We start from the raw sequence: 20,662 nt of genomic DNA on the forward strand, positions 1-20,662 counted from the left end.
TGCGGATACAGACTAACACGGCTGCTACTCTGAAACCTGTTGTTATTTAAGGACACTTTTGAAAGGATCCCTCCATGCTCTACTATGGTTGCTAGGCTATTCAGATAAGGCCTTCTGCTGCTGTTTTGGAGTTCCCATGTGGAAATGAGTTGATCACAGCACATATTATGAGCATTAATTGTTGTGAATGACACCAAGAATTGAGAGGAACGTGTGTTTATTTTTTCCTCTCATTTTTTCCCTCTCATTGCCCCAGAAGTACCAGTGGTATTCCTTACACTAGAGGAGGAAAGCACAAAAAAGTTACTCAAAGTAGAAGGGGACGTAAGCAAAGAATAGCACCACCGCTACATTCCTGCCAACGTCAAAATAGATCGGAGGGGAGGGAGAGGGGAGAGGAGAACTGATTCTCTGGTGCCCTACACCTTGTGTAAAGATTTACACTAGTCCAAAAGTGAGTAAAATGAAAGCATTCTGATTTTGTAGCATTTTATACCTACTTAGCCCTAGTGTAAAGGATTGACTAACATGAAGGACAATGAAAATCTCTGGTCCAGTATTTGGTTTTCATGCACAATTTTTTTTATACACACATCAGTTTCTGGGATAACTGCTCAAATTAGAAATATTTGAAAGTTAAGCCTCCCACAAACTTGGGGGTTCAGATAAAATGGAACCTGGTTCTGGAACTACTCTTGGTTTTGCTTTTATTTAAAAAAAAAATCCAATCAACAGTTATATAAAACCAACTCTGCTTTCTGCTGCAGAAGCTCTGTGAAGACAATCTATATTTGTGACATTACAATTCATTACCATGAACACGTGTGTCAAACCACTACAAATCAGGCAATATGAGCAGACTGATTACAACAGAGAAAACTCCCCTCTATGCATAAGTATTTTAGTTATTAGCAGTAACAAGAAAGGGGCACAAGAGAAGTATGTACTTTTATGGTGCTCACATGAAGTATTATATTTTGTAATGTTTGCTGGAGTGTGGCAGTGATTCTTGATCTGTTAATACCTAACCCAACCACTGTGCCAATCATCTGACTACTGCTACACATATACCTTTCTTGTGAAACTACAGAGATGGAATTGATCGTGGTCACTAGGCCAAAGAGTACAGCTTCAGTTTCTTGCTTTCCTTCGGTGTGAAATTTTCAAATTAGTAAATACATAATAGGACGGTTTTAAAATAGCATTCTTCCTAATGCTCTCCCAAGACAGAAACTATGACCCAGAAAAAATAGTTACCAGTGTGAGAATTTAGTAAGGAAACAAAATTTAGAATGATATGAAAACCTGATGAAACAAAGGGCCTTTTTTTTTTTTTAAATAAATGAAATCAGATATTTTGTGAAAGATCAGGTGATGCCTCACATTCCCAGTCAAATTTGGACATACCTTTCTAGGCCCTAACCTTACAGTCGCTGCAAAAGCTCTTGCAGGATAGGGCAGTAACATGAATACTCTTCTTTATAACTTTGCTTCAGTCACCAGACTGATATGGGACCAGATGCCATGGAAATCTTGAGTACTGACCTGGCACTACTGAGAACTTTTATTCTTTTGGAGTCCGTCTGTGATACCATGCAATCTGAGGAAGGGTCTCTTATATAAGACAGTAATTCCACTGAAATCATGGGACTACTTCTGGAGTATGGTACTACACAAGAGAAGTTAAGGGATCAGAAGCTGGCACTTTGTGTTTTGTTTTTTTACACAAACATATGAAATGCATGCGCCAAGTTATTTTTAAGAGGTTCCTTACTTCTAAATTAATAGTGCCCTAAAGTATATGCAATGTAGAGTGGGATTTTAAAATGCATTCCTTGGCCTAACTCTGCTCCCATTTAAGTCAATGGTAAAACTCCCTTTAATTTCAGTGGGAACAGAGGCCAATGCTGAGCAATTAGAGCATTATTTTTTATAAAAAACAAAACACTAATTAATTCTGTGTGACAACTAAGAACACACCTGTCTGTAACAAAAGAGCTTAGTATCTACTCTAAGCTATGTAATTGAATACTATTGAACAGGAATGTATAAAAGAAGTAGATGAAGAGTTACTGCACATCAGATCACTGGAAGAGGATATTGTTTTCTTTTCAAGACTGTTTGAAGGAGGAAAGAGCCAAACCTAAGTGTGGCTGTCTTTCCTTTGTGAAAGATATGTTGTTGTATCCATGTTAGGCCCAATATATTAGAAACACAAGGTGTGTGAGGCAATATCTTTTATTGAACCAGCTTCTGTTGGTGAGAGAGACAAGCTTGAAGAAGAGCTCTCTCTCACCAACAGAAGTTGGTCCAATAAAAAGATATTACCTCTCCCACTTTGTCTTTCCTTTGGCTGTTCTACCGGTCAGAGGCCTTTGCATTGTTCTGAAGCCACTTACAATCTAGCATGTACGTGGATGCCGGTGTGAACTACATGACACACTGTGAGCTCAATTGCCCACTATATTTAATTGTTTATGATTTTTTCCTTGTTATTCTCAGTATATTTCTATCCTATTCAGAAAACAATACGAGCTCCATCTGGTGGCCAAAATAAAACCCTTAAGCAAAGTTTATGTAACCTAGTGGGTGAGTGCTTCCATTTCAATGGTAGCAAGTTCAAATCCTATTCGAGTTGAGTTTTAATAAAAGTTCTTCACATCTTTATTCCCAGTGCCAAATAGAAAGTATTCCCCTCCCCGCCCCCAACACAGATGGTAAGGCCATATTCTTCCTTCATGAAATAACTTATACATATCTGAAGTCAGAGCCAAGTGCAATTATCTAAGGCTAGAATATTATTCTTAATCTTTACATCCATAAATGGAGACTATTTTAGCAAAAATGTTCAGACTTTAATAAAAATAGAATATATAACATTAATCCATAGAATGAGCATATATTTCAGACAAGGCAGCTAGAAGCTTCATCATAACACTTTTGCACTTACCTAATACAAGGATATCAACATGCTTTAAAAAATTTAGCCTCATTAATTAACCTCTGTGAGATAGATAAGATATTCATTTTATAGCTGCAGAGAGAAGTTAAACTACTTGTCCAAGGTCACACACATTGAATGTGGAAGAGTTGGAACTAGAATCCAGGAGTTCCATCTGAAAGGCAATATTGCCTTTCTGTTGGAACTGTGAAGATTGCCTGGCACTTTCCTAAGCATGCTTTCAATTGCTTATGTATTTGCCACATTTATCTTGCTCTAATACCAGTAGAAATAAAAATCCAGATCAAAGACAAAAAGAAAGAAAAATAGAACAGTACACAAACACGACAGCCATCCAATCTAATTTTGTCACGTAAGGTTCCCTTTCTTCTCCCCAAACAGACATTCAATTCATCAACTATTTTGTGCACCATTCTTTCTTCTCATAATAATCATATTCTGTCTCCTTCTTCCCTGGTCAGAGGTACATTGCTAGGGGGTGACATTAGACAAGTTTCATAGATTCCAAGGCCAGAAGGGACCATTGAGATCATCTAGTCTGACTTCCTGCATAATACAGGTCATAAAACTTCCCCAAAATAATTCCTAGAGCAGATCTTTTAGAAAAGTATACAATCTTGATTTCAAAATTGTCAGGGATGGAAAAATCCACCATAACCCTTGGTAAATTGTTCCAATAGTTATTTACTCACCTTTAAATATTTATGCCTTATTTCCAAGACGCAAGGTGACACTACCTACTGCAATGTCTTTTATTATTATTTACTATAAAACTCTTCTTTGCCTCAGTTAATTAAAAGCTTTTTTGGTACAAAAGAAGAAGGCGGATGAGGACAAAGAGGGTTCTGTCATAATAAAAAAGCAGCCACTAGACTTAAAGATTTCTACTTGCAAAGGCAGATTTAATAGCTGGAAAGACTAGAGTGTGAGCATGAGTAGATTAGAGTGTACCTTATGCTATGTCCCACTAACTAGTTTACAGGAAGCAGCAATAATGTCTATTACCAGATTAGGGTGCACAGTGAGGAACGGTGCTAGAAATGAAGGATATTGTTATTGATGGCATAACTGCAAAAGGTTAGAATTTTAATTTTGTAAACATTCTATGTTTGGTTTTTAGCCAAAATTATCCATAGCTCGTAACAGACTCATAAGATTTCCTATACTTCCTCTTGGGAGAGAGTATTAAATAGTGTTTAAATCACAAGACTGAGCAAGTCAGGAGATTTCGGTTCCATTCCTTAGTCTGTCACTAATGCTCTTTGTCTAAAATTAGAGAAAGAGCATTAAACTTCCTATGCCTCAGTTTCTTCACCTGTAAAATCAGACTAATACTTTACTACTTGAGCAGGGTGTTGTGTATTTTACTCAAAGGTTTGTGAAAAGATATGTAAAACTATCATATAGAATGGGAAGTATTTTTACTATTCCCCATTTGGCTAGTGAGCCAGGCTATGCAAAAAAGTAAAAATGTACTGGCACGGGATCCACTCACCACAAGTGGTGCCTCCTCCTGGCAGCTATCTGCCCATTGTCTCTATCACCCTGGAGCCTTTCTCATTTGCAGAGCAGCAGCTTCTGGCCTATGGCTTGGCCCTCTGACCAGGTCACTAAGGTCCTTCCCTTCCCGGGAAGTCAAAGTCCTTCTAGACCAACTGCCTGGCTAGCATCTCTAACACCCTGTGCCACTTCCCAGTGGCTGGTAGGGGAACCCAGGTTCACCCAGGGCCGGCTCCAGGCACCAGCTCAGCAAGCAGGAGATTGGGGTGGCACATCAGGCTCTTCGGCGGCAGGTCCCTCAGTCCCTGTCAGAGGGAAGGACCTACCGCCGAAGAAGAAGAAAGCGGCGCGGTGGAGCTACCGCCAATCACGGCTTTCCCCCCGCTGCTTGGGGCGACAAAAACCCTGAAGCCGGCCCTGGGTCCACCTTCTACACTGGGTTCCAGCCCAGGAACACTATAACAACCAGCCAGGGTCCATAAGGTCCTACCCCTTACTGCTGTTTTGCTAGGCTTCTACCTAATTATCCATCTTCCCTCTCTTGCTGGGTTTGCTACACCAAACTCCCTCTTCCAAGGGAGTAACTATAAATTACTTCCTTGTAGCTTCTTGTCACTGACAGCTCCTGGGCTTTTTATAGGTCCCTCCTGTTCCTGCCCAGCTGAGCCTGTTTCCAATTAGTGGTCTGCATCCTCACCCCCTTCAGGAGCAGCCTGGACAGTTAAATGGCCTGCCTAGCCACTTTAACCCCTCCAGGCCTGGTATGGGGTGGGCACTCATCACCTGTGTATATCTCTGGAACTTGTAAAAATAATTCTCCTGGCTTTATTTCAGTTTGCCTAACACTTTTTTTAAAACAAACAAAGTTAACGATAAAACCATCCACAGTTGCAGAACAATGAAGTGTGTTTACTTGTGCATAAGTTTCAGCCCCATCAACATAACCTCCCTTCTCCCAGATTCCTCTATAACTGTGAAAAGGGCCAAGTTCCACATTTTCCCAGGATGCCTTGTCCCAGGCTAAAGCTACAACATGGATCCTAGAAGGGACTACATTTCCCAGAAACCCTGCTCTTCTGTCCTTCAGACAGAGGCCAGCTGTGAACTGCCCCAACCAGACTTCTCTTCCTATTCAGCAGAGTTCCAGCCAAGGCAATTCATTGAACTTTGGCCTCAGACCCTAAAACCAGTCACCAGCCTGGGCTTCATTTCAAAATCCTGACTGCTTTTGTGAGACCATTCCCCCTCCATCACTGTGTCCCTGCTACTATCGCCTCACATTTTAAAGAGGAAAAGCTGGAACATGGAGCACTGGTACAGGAGTTTTCTTTAACAGCCTTAAAAGGCCAGTACACCTGATTACAACCAGAAATACGGCAAGGACAGCCTTTCCCATAGTCATTTCCCACAGCCTCTATCATTTCCATTTTTGATCCCAACCAAAACAAAGAAGTGAAGAAACAGGCAAAAAAAAAAGTGAACGTTATTAAAATTTTTAAAAGATTCAAGTGTAAGGGCAGGAGAAGATTTACCTCGTTTTATTTTAATTAACTTGCAAGGCCCTGCTCACTGCTTACACAAAATATCCCCTTTTTTTTTCAGAAAAAGGTCAATGTTTTGTATTGATTCTCAAGTTTACGGGGGTGCAAAAAGGCCAAATATTAGTTCTCAGAAACAAAATGGACAAATCCCCCAAATCTACCACAATTTGCTCCCTGGGCTAGTCTCATAAATCTTATCATTGTTGGTAGCCAGTCATATTTGATTGAAATAATTATTGTAACCAACTTCTTTACAGGAAGCCAGTGCAAGTGCTGTCCCCACAATGTTTGGTAGTATGCTGGGTATACTATACGCTCAGAGGTGAGCAATGTAGGTGCACAAGCACTAGCTCTCACTGGGTTCCCATACTCACAGAGGCTGATGGAGAACAGAGGATTGCTTTAATAGGGGGTGGGGAGGTATGACGCTCTGTACTTCGGGGGAACACCCTACACCCCCATGTTCATCTTTATAAAATGATTGTGTGGTATCCAATGCAAAGTTTGTCATGTTTGGTGTCTTCAGAAGGCTCATGAGGCACTGAGCATTGTTGTTACAGTAATGTTATAAGTTATAATTTCATGTATGTAGTTATGAGGCTGAAAATGTGTCCTCATGCTTAAAATAAGCCCAGGCAAAAACTCTCCAAGAGCAGAGGGGCACTTCACACCTCATCAGGGCATGAATGGGACAAACCCAGCCCAGCCTCAGAGGAACAAAGGACACTGGCCTAGGCAGTAACAAAATAATCTGATGGACTCTCGAGTGAGTCACCCCCCTTCCTTTCATCAGTTTGGAACTGTGATGAGGTAATGCTCACCTGACTCTGAAGGGGAGGAGGGGGGCAAAGCCAAGAGGGAAGAAAGGACATGATAAAAGGGAGAAACATTTTCCATGCTCTTCCTTTCTCTTCCACCTACATCTACAGACACCACACAAAGTGACTGAAGCGCTGATCAAAGGGAAGAGCCTGGCTGAAGAGTAACCAGCCAGCCTGTGGTGAGAAGCATCTAAGTTTGTAAGGGCACTGAAAGTGTTAAGATCAGCTTAGAATGCATTTTGCTTTTATTTCATTTGACCAAATCTGACTTGTTATGTTTTGACTTCTAATCACTTAAAGTCTATCTTTATAGTTAATAAATCTGTCTGTTTATTCTACCTGAAGCAGTGTGTTTGGTTTGAAGTGTGTCAGAGACTCTCCTTGGGATAACAAGCCTGGTACGTATCAATTTCTTTGTTAAATTGACGAACTCAAATAAGCTTGCAGCATTCTGTGGGCATAACTGGATACTGCAAGATGAAGGTTCCCAGGGTTGTGTCTGGGACCAGAGATATTGGCTAGTGTCATTCAGTTGAAAGTAGCTGGGAGCAGCTTACATGCCAAAAGCTGTGTGTGAACAGCCCAGGAGTGGGCTTTCTCACAGCAGAGCAAGGTAAGGCTGGCTCCCAGAGTCAAGAATTGGAGTAACCTAGCAGATCACCAGTCTAGATAACACCAGAGAGTAACATCACAGGAGATAGAAATAAACATTGCAGTTACCCTAGGCACAATTGCTTTAAGTTGCAAAAGATGAACTCAGCCCCTATGCGCAGTCGCCCAGGGGTATGAAACTGGTGCTCCTGAGGCCTACTGCCAGAGATACTTACTCTGACCACCCCTCTCCCAGAGGCAATCACACCTGCAGATCCCACCTAGAGTCCAGTTCTTTTTAGTCAGAACTTGTAGCTTAATTCAGGCTCCACCACATGCCTTCCCTAGTTGAGGGCCACTCCTGGCTGTCCCACCTGCCCGCACTAACACGGTCTTCCTTGCCAGCAAAAAGTTGTTTCTCAGTTCCTGAGCTGCCCAGCATTTTCCATGGCCTCCTTCTCAACCAAAGCCACAGGTTCCCTCCTGAGCCAGCTCCCCTCTGAAGATACGTTTACATTGCACACGCCTTACAGCAGCATGTAGAGTACAGGCACTGTACGCCCAGCTAGCACAGGTATAAGTAGCAGTGTAGGTAATGAGGCACTGCTTAGGCAAATAAAGACATGCCTGAACCCTGGGGTTTGTACCCTACATGGCTCTCTACATGCCCAAGCCTCTCCTGTCTACACTGCTATTTTTAGCAATGTAGTATCCCACTGCCTCACCACTTCCAGCAGGGAAGGGCTCTGGCACGGGGAGGCAGCAGGGAAAGGCTTTGGCAGCTCTTCACTGCCCGGACCCTTTCATTGACACATGTAGCTACATGCCGCAGTATGGATGCAGCCTGCTTTTCACTGTGGCATGTAGCTACATGTATATTACATGCTGCTGTCATTGGTGTGCAGCATAAACATAGCCCTTTTTCTATGCTGGGAAGATTATGCCATTTGATGGTTGAATATTGCAGTGGGGGTTAGCACACTGGCCAGCAATGAGCCAGCAGGTGTTTCATTATGATTAGAGAATTAAATGTAATGGGAAATACTTTTTGTTCTTTTAAATCACTTTGATAAAACTGTGTTCATAACATAGATCTCAAAATCACAAAATTCTAGCTTGATGAAAGCCAGAAGGATGTGCTAAGTGAATGAACTGAGTCATTTTTTTGCATCAGATGGAAGAGTTTTTGCCATCTGTGTTTACAGCCTACCGTCATCAGAACCTAGGGCCATGTCAGATCTACAAAAGTGAGCTGTTGAGCCAAAGTTTCATTTTTCTGCAGTCAAACAAAATGGTCTGTTTAAGAGACCCAAATAGTACAATAGAATAAACAAAAACAGCTCAGAAAACTGTAACTTTTCGTGTGTAGTAATAGCACATTAGTTAAGGCTATTAAATGGATTTACTAAACGTTAGCCTACTCAGAGTCATTAATTAATAGGTATTTTCAGTCTGCTGAGAAGTCTCTATGGGATACGCCATCTTGGAGAGGAAGATTCACCATGTTTCAAGATTCAGTAAAATGTCAGTGTTGAATAACATTTATATATGACAAGAGCCTCTACAGGACATGTGCTGCATCTTATTGCAGCCTTATTAGCTATGAGTAGAAGCAGAAGCCCAGGGGACTCCAATCCTGCAGTAATGAGAACGCTACTTCTAAATTACCCTTCTCTAGTAGCAGGAGTAAGACCAAAGAGATGAGTGTGTAGTTAAGTGACTCGTTGACATTTATGCCAATGTCTTCTTCCAGACACTTCAATTCACTGACCACACCCTGCTCCTTTTTATCCTGTGCATAATAAGGGGTTGTATAGATTTATTTCTGCTCTGTGTGGAAGACCATACATAGGTATTAACCTTATTTATACCTAGAGATGAGAATTTTTTGTAGTAAGGTCACTTAATTAATTTAGCCTGACTTTCTGCTCACAAATTGTCATTGAATAGCTTTCAACTTTCTCTAATATTTACTCAATGTAATTCTCCTAATAATGTCTAAAAATAATTCTTGGTCTGTGCAATTTTTTGTTCATTGTAAATTTCAAATACCTGAAATTCAATCTCGGTTGGTTGGTTAGCTTTGGCTGGATATCCAGGTCAGTTTTATTTCTGTTGCTTCGTTGGAAAAGTGTAACTGTTAGTAGTCTCATCTGAATTTAATTCTCACCTAGGAGTTGGGAATTCATTTTCCTTGAATATTCTCTTATGTTTTCTCAGAACTTAATGTGTCTATTTCCAGTTAGTAAATTAATTTGCAAAAAATATTTGCAGAAAGCAAACATGAGAGGGGCACCACAGCAAGAAAACCAAATTCCATTTTTTATCTGAGCAAATATTTACAAGGGGAAAAAAAGAGGTATTTGCCTATCTCTGCTTGTGCATTACCACTGCTCACACTTATAATGAAACACAGAAATCTTCTATACCTTGCTGCAGAGTACTGCCAATCCCTAACATTAAAAATCCATTAGTAAGCCCCCCCCCTAATATTCATAAGATTGACTTAAAAATCATGAGATTTAAAAAATAATTAAAATCTTGATTTGCCTTTTGTTTTTTGAGCTTTTTGGGTGCCAGGTGGTTACATTTTCTAACCTTTCTCTACAATGATGAGGGCTACAACTTAGCGCTTTTCCACCCAAACACTTGGTTTGCAGCAAGCTGGGGCATAAATCTATCCCATACTAGCCTGCTGCACACTAAGTATACATGTGGACCCAGCTGCTGTGCACTAATAGTTCCCTAGTGTGCTTTAATTTATTTCCTTTTCAAATAGTAGATCAAAGCACACTACAAACATTTTGCATGGAGCAGGATGTACACTTAATGTACAGCAAGCTAGGGTGAGGTAGATTTACAGCCCAGCATGCCACAAACTGTGTAGACAAGCCCTTACTTTTTTAAAATAAAACCTGAACCTCTCAAGTAATCACATCTTTCCAGGAGCTGGGGCTTGAAACACCAAGTATCATGAGACACTTAATAAAATCATAAGAGTTAGTAACACTGTACAAACCACCCAATGACCTGCAATATCAATGTCTTTAGGACAGTTACTTGAAAGTTACTGCTATAATAATTTGAGTCTAATTTTTGGAGTATGTTTACTCTTTACCTTCTTTTTAAAAAGAAATTAGCACTGGATCCTGCTTCCACTAAAGTTCTTGACATAAGTAGATGCAGAATCAGCCATTTTAAACATGGGTAAATGAACTATACAATCCTTCTATACCCAGTGTCTCTTAACACACTGTTACAAACCTGATGAGTGCATGCTGCTGGACACTCACTAGGCATCTGTACTGGACCCAAACCCTACGGTCCCATGTGCTCTGTTGGCTTGGTGGGACTGGGCAAAGTTTAGGCACGGTCTGTCTGGCTCTGGGCCTCTAGGCATACACCCCTCTTGGTAGTAGGGACCTGCAGTCCAATTGCCAAGGCCCTGATGCTAGCTCTGGCTCTCCCACACCTCCCCAGGAACTGCTGCATGCTCCCAGAGCCCACCAAGGAAGTGGACCCTCTGGTTTACTGTTTTCATCTTCAGGGGGTGTATGACAGCGTAAGCAAACAACATACCAACTCTGCAAAGGGACTGCTAAACACATACACTTAACTCAGCAAAAGCATAAGAGACTTGCAGATCCATGCAAAAATAATAAATGTTATGCTGAGAGGTACCTTTGACTACATCGATCACAAACCTCTTTGAGACTGGTTGTGAACACACTGTTCAATTAATATAACTGTCAGGATGATTTAATCAGAAGACCCTCACCTACGACAAAAGGAGGCTGTGAATCTACCCACAAGTTTTGGACTGAGTGGGCAGAGAACTTTTGCTGAGGTTTGTGGGTGTGGTGTGTGGGTGTGAGAGAGAGAGAGAGAAAGATAGAAACTGTGAAAGACTCAGAGGAGGAAGAAAGCCAAGCAGCAGCCTGCAAGAATAGTGTGCCCCTGGAAAAAGCTAGAGAGAGCTTTTGGGCCTGGTGTTGGTTAAAGAGGCTTGGGGTCGGAAGCTAAGGAACTGCTCCTTTTGTTCTTGTTTCCTCCTGCATTCAGAGAAGCAGAATCTTGTGTCTTGTAAATAAACAAAAGAACATACCAGGCTCCATCAATTTCTACTTCCAACTGGAACATTACCAGGGCCCTGAAGCTCAGGTGGAAAAGAGGTAACATAACTTCACACAAAAACCTTCCCACCACTGTCCTTACCACTCCAAGAGCTCTTTGAATTTTGGTCAATCGATTCTAAGACCCTCCTGTCCTTCTGCCCAGTTTTGACTTATTGTTCTGGTTGGTGAGAGAACTGCTAAGAGTAGACCATGTCTTTTTGTAACTTCCAGTTCCCTCTGTCGTGGAACCCTTCTGGTCAGCCTCAAAGCCCCCTTCAGGTGATCAAGGACCCTCATCAAACAATTCTTTGCTTGGTTGCTACCCAACTGAAGACCAGATTCGAAAAAAATTATTTCTTGCAGCTCAACACCCTCTTTATCAAGGGAAAAGTCATTGCAAGGGAAAGTCATTCAATGTTAATGACTTTTTGATTGTTCTGTAGTGGCTTCTAGACAGGGTTCATGAGATACATGACCAGTTTTTGCTAGCAAATGGTTGATTCAATACCCACTGAAGTTTAGAGTTATACACAGAGTTTATAAAATCAGTCAGAATTCGTAAGTTGTACATAGATTCTCCAAACTGCACACACGCACAATTGAAAAAGAAACTGATGGGTCTGGACAATAACCCCAGATCCAAATACTCTGGAACTTTATGGTAATTTTTTTCGAGTCTGGTCTTCAGTTGGGTAGCAACCAAGCAAAGAATTAGAATTCAGAGTTAGATTTGATCTTGAGGGCTGATACCCTATTTCTAAAGTGGGCCAAAACTCTGTATCTGAACATATCTCAATAATGGAAAGATTTGGATATGGATCCGAATGATACAGCTTCGGCTCATGTCTAACAAATACCTATAATGACAGTCTGCCCATCGCTGGATAAAATAAATTGCAGGTCTAAATGGCATACTGTTTTATACTGCAAATAACAAAATACAATATTTGTAGGTTAAGATTTTTTAAAGCATTGGCTATTGTAATATTTTTATCCAGATTATGCTACATGCTATTAGAAAGAATACAACTTGTTTGTATAGTCCTAAGTGTTGTACGTGTAAGACTACTAGAAAACTGTTTGTAGATCATACAGTTCAGTATGGATCAGTTAAAGTGGTAGACGAAAATTTAGATCACTTCTTACTTTATCTGAACTAGTTAACTCATCCTCTGTCACAGCCCATTTTTGGCTTGCTATTCAAACTGTGACCTGAAATCAATAATCTCTGCAACACTGAAAGAAACCCAGAACAACATATTAAAAGCTCCTACCATCAACTCTGCCCTCTGCAATCAACACAGACACTGAGAGAGTCTTAGATGTAAAGACTGAGGAAGGCTAGAGATAAGGAGTTAAATTATCTAGAAAAATTTTAGAACAAGACTAAATAAAAAAACCAGTTAGGAATGCAGAGCATATATAAGATTTATTTAAATATAAAAAAGTTGGCACTTTTAGAGGCTACTTCCTATGCTTTGCTGAAATGGAAATACTTAACTTGATTAGCTGAATACAGTTTACATTTCAAAGAGCCACATGAGACTAAATATGACATTAGCAATGATTTCTAAACCACAAAATGAGCATGTTCAAACTTTTTGTTTGTAATTAACATTGAAAAGGCATAATTTCATTTACCATTCATCTCTGAGATTTCTGTTTAAACCCACCTTGAAGTCACAAGTAAAATGGGTTATATTGTATGACTATAGGGTTCCAAATCATAATAGCAACAAGGATTGCAGTAGACTAAAGGGATTAAAATAGTTGCAAAATAAAGTCTTGATCTACGTGCTTAACTGTACTATTGTGAGTAATCCTGAGGGTCTCATGGTAGTAAAGTTAAACATCTTGCATTAGTGTTTGCAGGATTGGGGCTGAACTGAAATCAGTTCAAACTGCAAAATTCAGACCCAGATTTTGAACACATCAGGTATTGAGATCTGGGATTTTTTTGTTCAGGCTCATCAACTTGATTATTAGCACAGTATAAATGCTTAGGCTATAACAGCTTGAACAGCACATCTGGGCACAGTTTGGTGAAACAAGATACTTTTTCAGCAGCTTGTTTTGGTGTCTGCAAGGGAGAAAGTGCTTTGACTTAGTGCTGAGTAACATACAGGCGTTAATACAGGAAATGTGTGTAGAAGTTCCACTGGATAACCACTACCAAAGCACAGTGATTAAGTTTGCTAAGGGTGACTCCCTTAGGGGTAACACAGTAACAAAGGACTCCAAAAGGGCAGACTTGAGAAATACTGTATGAGGAAACTGGCTAAGTGCAGCCAGAAGGGTAAAGTAAAATGCCTATGAATCACAGAATCAGCTTGGAGCCTATTTAAGAACAGTACATAAGAGGTAAGAGCTAAAAAGAAACAAATCATTTTCTGAACTGGTCCTTAAAGAACATATATACACTCTCAAAAGAATAGGTTCTAAATTAGCTGATTCATCGGGTATTAAAACTAAATAAATAAAATCAGTGGGGCTATTCATGATAATAACCACTACACCTAGTAGTAAATGTTTGCAGGATCAGGCCCTTAAATTCTTGAATCATTTCTGTGTATCTCTTATCTTTTTAAAAGTAAGGGTGAATTAGGCCCTGTCAAACTTCAGGGAAGTTCAGACCAAGATTCAAACCTCTAAGCTCTGCTTCATCTCTATTTAAAAACCATGACAAGTCAAAATAATAAAAACTATCCAGATGATTAGAAGACTTTATTCTCCAGTCCTGTTAAGTGGGCAAATTTCACAAGCATGTAAAAAATATTTAAAATTAAAATTGTTTCTCACCTTCAATCACATTTTTATGAAATCCACCACTGTGACACAAATTAAACATTTCAATTATTTACTGCTTTAGGAACTCTAGTAGGAATTTGTCATCTTAGGCCTTAAAGCCCAATTCACTTGTCATCCTATGACCTTCAACAAAACTATACTAAGTAACTTTGTGGAGTGGTTCCCAAGGTAAACAAAGATAAAGCAGCAAAAGAACATCCCAGTTGTCTCTCATGATTTTTTTTTTTTTTGTTTTATTTAATTTTTCTTTTTGTTTAAAAGATAAAAAAAATCATGAAAAGGGCAAAAAAGAGATGCCTTCTCAGCAAGATCTATCCAAATCAAACACTTTTTGTGTCCTTATGCTGCCTCTTGGTGTTTTGTTTACACACTGCTATCAATAATAAAAGTCAAGAGAAATGGAGATTAAAGACTGGAGGAAGTTAAAACAGAGTTTCATCAAAATATTTAGTTTGTTTATCTCTACCTTATTAAGGATGAGGTATTTTTTTCCCTTCTATTGTATTGATTACTCTCGAGTAAACTCGAAGCCAGAAAAACTGAATAAATATTTTTAATGGTGGTGTTGAAACAGAAGGAGGTGCAATCAATCCGTCATTTGAAGGTGACCTTTTCTGTACAAAAAAACCAACAACTCACCCACCTTCTGCCAATACTCATCCAAAGCTAAGTTTGTGCAGGTTTTGCTGCAAACAAATCTTAAGTAAAGGTCTTTAATTGCAAATAGTCATTGAACAACTTGAAAAAATAGGGAACCGCACCATCAGTTATCTGAACCTGAAGCATCAAAACAACAAGTGTCCATCTTCCAATTTTTTGTGTATTGTCAAATTGGGGCAGCTGTGTGTAAAATGTCTTGGACAGCAGGACCTCAGGATTTTAACAATAATATTCAAAGGGATAGTTTGGGTAGCAGATAATTTCTTTCCCCTTCTAACACATGGAGGTATAAATATTAGTCTCATGCTTCTAGTGGTTGCACTAGTGGTCTGTCCACATTGCTCCTCTCAAATGGGATAAATCTGTCTATACCAAAACTCACCTGTAGTAAATCCACAAGCAGCAAAGGGATCATTAACACTGGCAGGGCTGTCAGCTACTTAACTTCAGTTTTTACTAGAGCTGAATTGAAAAGGCAGTGCTCAGATCTGGATTAGTTTAGAGTTTGGGTTTGAGGCTGAAGCAGGGCTAGGCTTCAGATTAGATACTGTTAAACTCCTGTGAGCTGTTTCTTGTGAATTTTTGGCCCAAGAAGCTGAAAACCTCCCTACATCAGCCATTATTGTGAGCTATCCACCATCTTGGGCTAAAATCGCAACTAGTCTGAAACTGGAAATGGGGGGGAAAGTCCAGTTCCCATTTTGGCTCCAACTATTAAATGAGCAAATTAGATCTGAGAATTTGAATCTGTACTTTCCTCTCAAAATTAAAAGGAGGTTGATTTGAGGCAGCAGTTTTGGCCCATCTCTAATATATAGACCAGTTAAAGTGACAATTTCTTTCCTGCAGAGGGACTCACTAAAGCTATAAACTTTCTTCTCTTCCTGAGCAGTGACGACTAGTGACATCTCAAAGTGGACAGGCAAAACCATCACCTCAGACCCAGTCTAAAACAGCAGGTAAAGATCATGTTGTATTTGCCTCAGAACAGGTTAGGGAAAGCCTACACTGATGAACCCCAACTGGGGATGAGACATTGAAGTGTAAGTAAGAAAATTTCCCAGCGTTTTGCAGTAATTTGCTTGAAAATAATAAGCCCACTGCATCATTAAAAAATGAAGTGAGCTGACATTTCTGTAATCTAAGCATTCCCAAAATATTTATGCTAAACCCTGCTGCAGGTGGCTCAACTTCTGGGATTCATCAGAGTAGAGTTTTTCTTTTTTCCCCTTAAAAACACACAACAATAAATCCAAATCAGATGGATTTCAGCCAAAAGTGTGGGTTTGTGCCATAATATTTCCTTAAGTGTTTAAAAAGGAAACCAGAGATCTTGCCTAAATTAACAGAATCATCTACCCAGAAAATAATATGAATTATGGTCCAGGTCCTCAAAAGTATTCAGGTGCCTAATTCCTATTGAAATCAATGGAAATCAGGCAACTAAATACCTTTGGGGGCCTATCTGCCTCTCATTCTGGCTGTTTAGGATGAAAGTTCTCCCAGGTTTGATGGGATGGGTTAATTCACTTAATGCTCTAGAGGTTTGGTAAGTGTTACTGGATCGATGATCACACACCCTGAGTAGCAGCATAATGTCATTCCCTCTCCTCCCTCCCCAAACCACTGTACAATACACACATAATTAGCTGAGGTCTAGACAATGCACTTCCATGGGTAAAACAGCAGAAGAAGAAGGTTAACAGTGATATATTTCTTGGGATGTTTCCTTCAAATTTTTTTATTAAGACAAGGATTTCCCCTGTGGGAGAAGGAGGACACTTGGCTCTTATTTACATGGATTTCCAGGTATCTACTCAGGACACCTCTTTGTCTGTGAGGAGGTCTTGTGACTCTGCATCAGATCATGGACCCTTAGTAGCATGATACCAATGAAGCGGCTCTTGGAAGGTTCTTCTCCATCCCCTTCCCCAACTCAAGCAGCACAGAGAGCTCCCTTCCTGCAGAGGGAACATAATATAGCCTACAGATGTGTTGACTGTCTGGCAGAATCCCCACAAGTTGCCAGGGAAGAATGCTCCACTCCAGCAGGACTCTTGCCAACATGTGGATCCCTGGGCCTGCAGGAGAGTCTTCTGCAGGTCCAGGATGGGGGAGAAAGTTGATTCTTCTTACCCTGAAGTGGGAGGCAGACCACAGGCACAAAACACCCTCTGCTTACAGATCAATGGGGCACAATCTGGCCTTGAAAGACCAAAAAAGGTCCCTATTTTGGCTTTGTGATTTCTTTACTTTGGCTGCTTCACTTGGATATATCTGGTCATGCGACCCACACCTGCCTAGCTTCTCTTTGCTTAAAAACCACCTAACTGCCTGTGTCTCCTGAACAGGTCAATGCTGCTCATTGTAATGGTGCTTTCTTCCTAGCTTTTTTCACATAATCAGTTCTCTTCTGTTGAGACAGGCTTTGTTCTATATTCTTCCTTTTTGCTGACCGTTTCCTAAGAAATATGTTAGTGTTCTGTCTTGACCGTATGAAGAGTTTTCAGAGATAGATTTTATGCATCTCTCCCACCTCCGCCCCCCCCCCCCAAAAACAACCCATATAAAAAATCACTAAAGTCAACATTATGAGGTCCCTTCCTTTCAAGGAAAAATAAGTGCCGTTTTCTAAATCTCTCTCCATAAGTATGGGGTTAAGACCCAGCATATTCTATTAGTTTAATAGCCAATACATTCTCTGGCAAAGGACCATCTCCTGCATTTGTAGGAACATCTATTTAATCTAGTGGCCCTTCCCTCTCTCTTACTTCATTGATCCTAGTCTTTACCCTTTAGTTATGCCAGAGGTAAGAGTCTATTCGAGTTTCAATTAAAAGCTTTATTTTCAGTTTAATATATGTTCCCTTTGGGCAAAAACTGGACACATGAGCCAAGTTTTGAGCCTGATTGCTCCTTCTCATAGAAAATCCTGCAGGATGGGCTAAGAGAGAGTTCCCTCCCTGATTGTTCCAGAAGGCTGGAGATTGATGCACTACAGAATAGGCCAGAGAGCTGGCTCCCAAGCACTGCAAACATCCAGGAATTGTCACGGAGACCAGGGTGTCACGCTGTCTGGAGTGGCTCACAAGCGAAAATACCAATCTCAGGGCAGATTATTAAGATGCAGGGAACAAACCTCAAATAGGTTGTGAGTGCTATACTCAGGAAAAGTCTATGCTTAAAACACTGCATCACTGTAGTAGCGCTTTAATGAAGACTCTAAGCTGATGGGAGAGAGCTCTCCCATCGGTTTAGTTAATCTACCTCCTCGAGAACAACAAGGAGTCCGGTGGCACCTTAAAGACTAACAGATTTATTTGGGCATAAGCTTTCGTGGGTAAAAACCCACTTCTTCAAATGCATCTGGGTTTATCTTCAGGTTGCATCTGAAGAAGTGGTTTTTTACCTACGAAAGCTTATGCCCAAATAAATCTGTTAGTCTTTAAGGTGCCACCGGACTCCTTGTTGTTTTTGTGGATACAGACTAACACGGCTATCCCCTGATACTTGACTCCTCGAGAAGCGGTAACTATGTTGAAGGGAGAAGCTCTCCAGCCAACATAGCACTGTCTATGTGGCAGATTAGATTGATATAATTGTCACTCAGGGCTGTGGATTTTTCACACAACCGAGCAACATAGTTATACCGATATAGGTCTGTAGTGTAGACCATACCTCAGATTTCACCAACCAAATAGCAAGTGTAAACTCCTCAGGCACTATACTGCCTTAACATGGAGTCACAGACAGTCCCCTTGGGCATTCCAATCTATCTTGCCACCAAGGCAAGTTTGACTCTGATAGATGATCACTTTACACCAAAGATCACAAAATATTCTAGTTACTCCCAATCCCAAAGGACCAGTCACTTACCTCAGGTCAATTTGTACCTTAGATCCCACACCAAAGACAATGCTTGTAGCCAATCCTATAGTGAACTAATTTATTAATTAAGAAAATGAAATGAGTTATTTACTAGATTAAAGCAGGTAAACATAAACACACAAAAGAGTTGCAGTCTTAGGTTTCAGGTGTTGATAGAGCTGCTGAAATATGCCAGCTCTATAAATCTTTAGGGCTAATCCTAATCCTGGGGTTAATCCTGGGGCTCTCTTGCTTATGTTTAGGAATCTTTGCTCCCAGTATACCCATGAAGAGGGGGACATGCAGAAGCACTCATACCATCACCTTGGACTCTAGAGACCTGGGGATAAAATCCCTGAAGGAATTAGCTGTTTGGACTCTAAGTGGCAATCAACAAAATCCCTGTTCTTTGATGGCTTACAATGGCCCACTTTGATTCAACAGGCCTTCTTCGTGGGCTGGAGATAACCCCTCCTTGTGGGTACAAACCAGTATTTCACTCTTAGTGATGTTTCTGTCCTGACTGGATTTATAGTTTCAGAGGAAACATTTTTACAGTTACAGAACGAACACTTACATATTACCTTACAGTATGGGTTACAGATATTATAAGCGCGATAAATGCATGCAGCAACTTACACACATTTCATAAAGTCTAAACACTAAACATTGTTACAAGTCTAACACCTACTTTAGCAAGACTAATAAACAGGTGAGTCAGATTGGTTTCCAGCTATGCATTTGATAATGTTCACTCAAGGCTTAGAGACTTAGTCTGCAACATCACACAGGGAATCAGGGGGAGGCCAGGGCCATCTGTGCAGAGGTTCAGGGCCTCAGCACTGGCTGCTGCATCCTCAGTGCCTCTGATGCCTGACAGGAAAATGCCAATGACACGCAACTCCAGGACCTCCAATTCTGGGAGGTTACGATCTGCAGTAGGGAGTTAATTATGCTTCCAGGGGACTCTCTGCAGCACCAGTGGGGAACCAACACTCATCCCCCCATATTAGTTCTGCCCTACTCTTCCCCTGGCCCATTCGCTTCCCAGACGTCACTTCTTGAACATGCAGAGAGTCCATGGAAAGGAGGAATGATGCCATAGAACTGGTTAACTCCTATCCCTTCAGAATGAAGAAATCTCAGTGTTGAGTGTCCTCTGTGCACCTAGATCTTGGGGGTATTGTTGGTCTAATTAAAAAACCCCAATTAAGTTTTCAGTTGGATGCATATATCCCCATTTTATATTGTTTCAAATACTGTATTCTTTTAAAAAAAATCAGTTGTAGCTGCAAGTCATCATCAATGAAAAAGCTAATTTTGCAAGGCAATTTGTTCTTAGACTGGGCTAGTGGCTTTTGCTATCTTGGAAGAGGAAAATGTTTTACATTTAATGAGATAGTTGATCTTGGAAAAACAACTAGCAGGTGTGACCAGAGCAGCAGTTACATTTCCTAACATTTCTTATTAGTCACATAATTGATCCATGTACCAAAAGTTTCAGAAGCAGCATTCTCCTTCTACATTCTTGCCCTCCTTGAGCCAATAAAATAATACACAAATGACCCTGTGGATCTTGTGACATAAGTATTGTAGATACATTCTGTGCAAAATTAGCACAAGGAGAGCATGCATATGAATAATCTGAAAGTGTTTACTCTTTAATTCAACAAATCTACTACTTGCAAAGGTAAGTACTGCAAAATAACTACCAAGAATCCTGACTGGATACCTGCCTTGCCAAGGTTATATGATCCAAAAGCACTAGATTTACAAATTCCCTTTTGGCATTGTATA

General features: G+C 40.4%; 1 protein-coding gene across 3 annotated transcripts in view; it reads right to left on the reverse strand.

Moving 5' to 3' along the window:
• Positions 1-20,662, reverse strand: part of GRM1 (glutamate metabotropic receptor 1) — a 268,257-nt gene that overhangs the window by 220,416 nt on the left and 27,179 nt on the right. The window lies entirely within an intron of this gene.

This window comes from Terrapene carolina, unplaced genomic scaffold (genome assembly GCF_002925995.2).
Source record: "Terrapene carolina triunguis isolate 2854851 unplaced genomic scaffold, T_m_triunguis-2.0 Scaffold85, whole genome shotgun sequence".
Classification (NCBI taxonomy): Eukaryota; Metazoa; Chordata; order Testudines; family Emydidae; genus Terrapene; species Terrapene triunguis.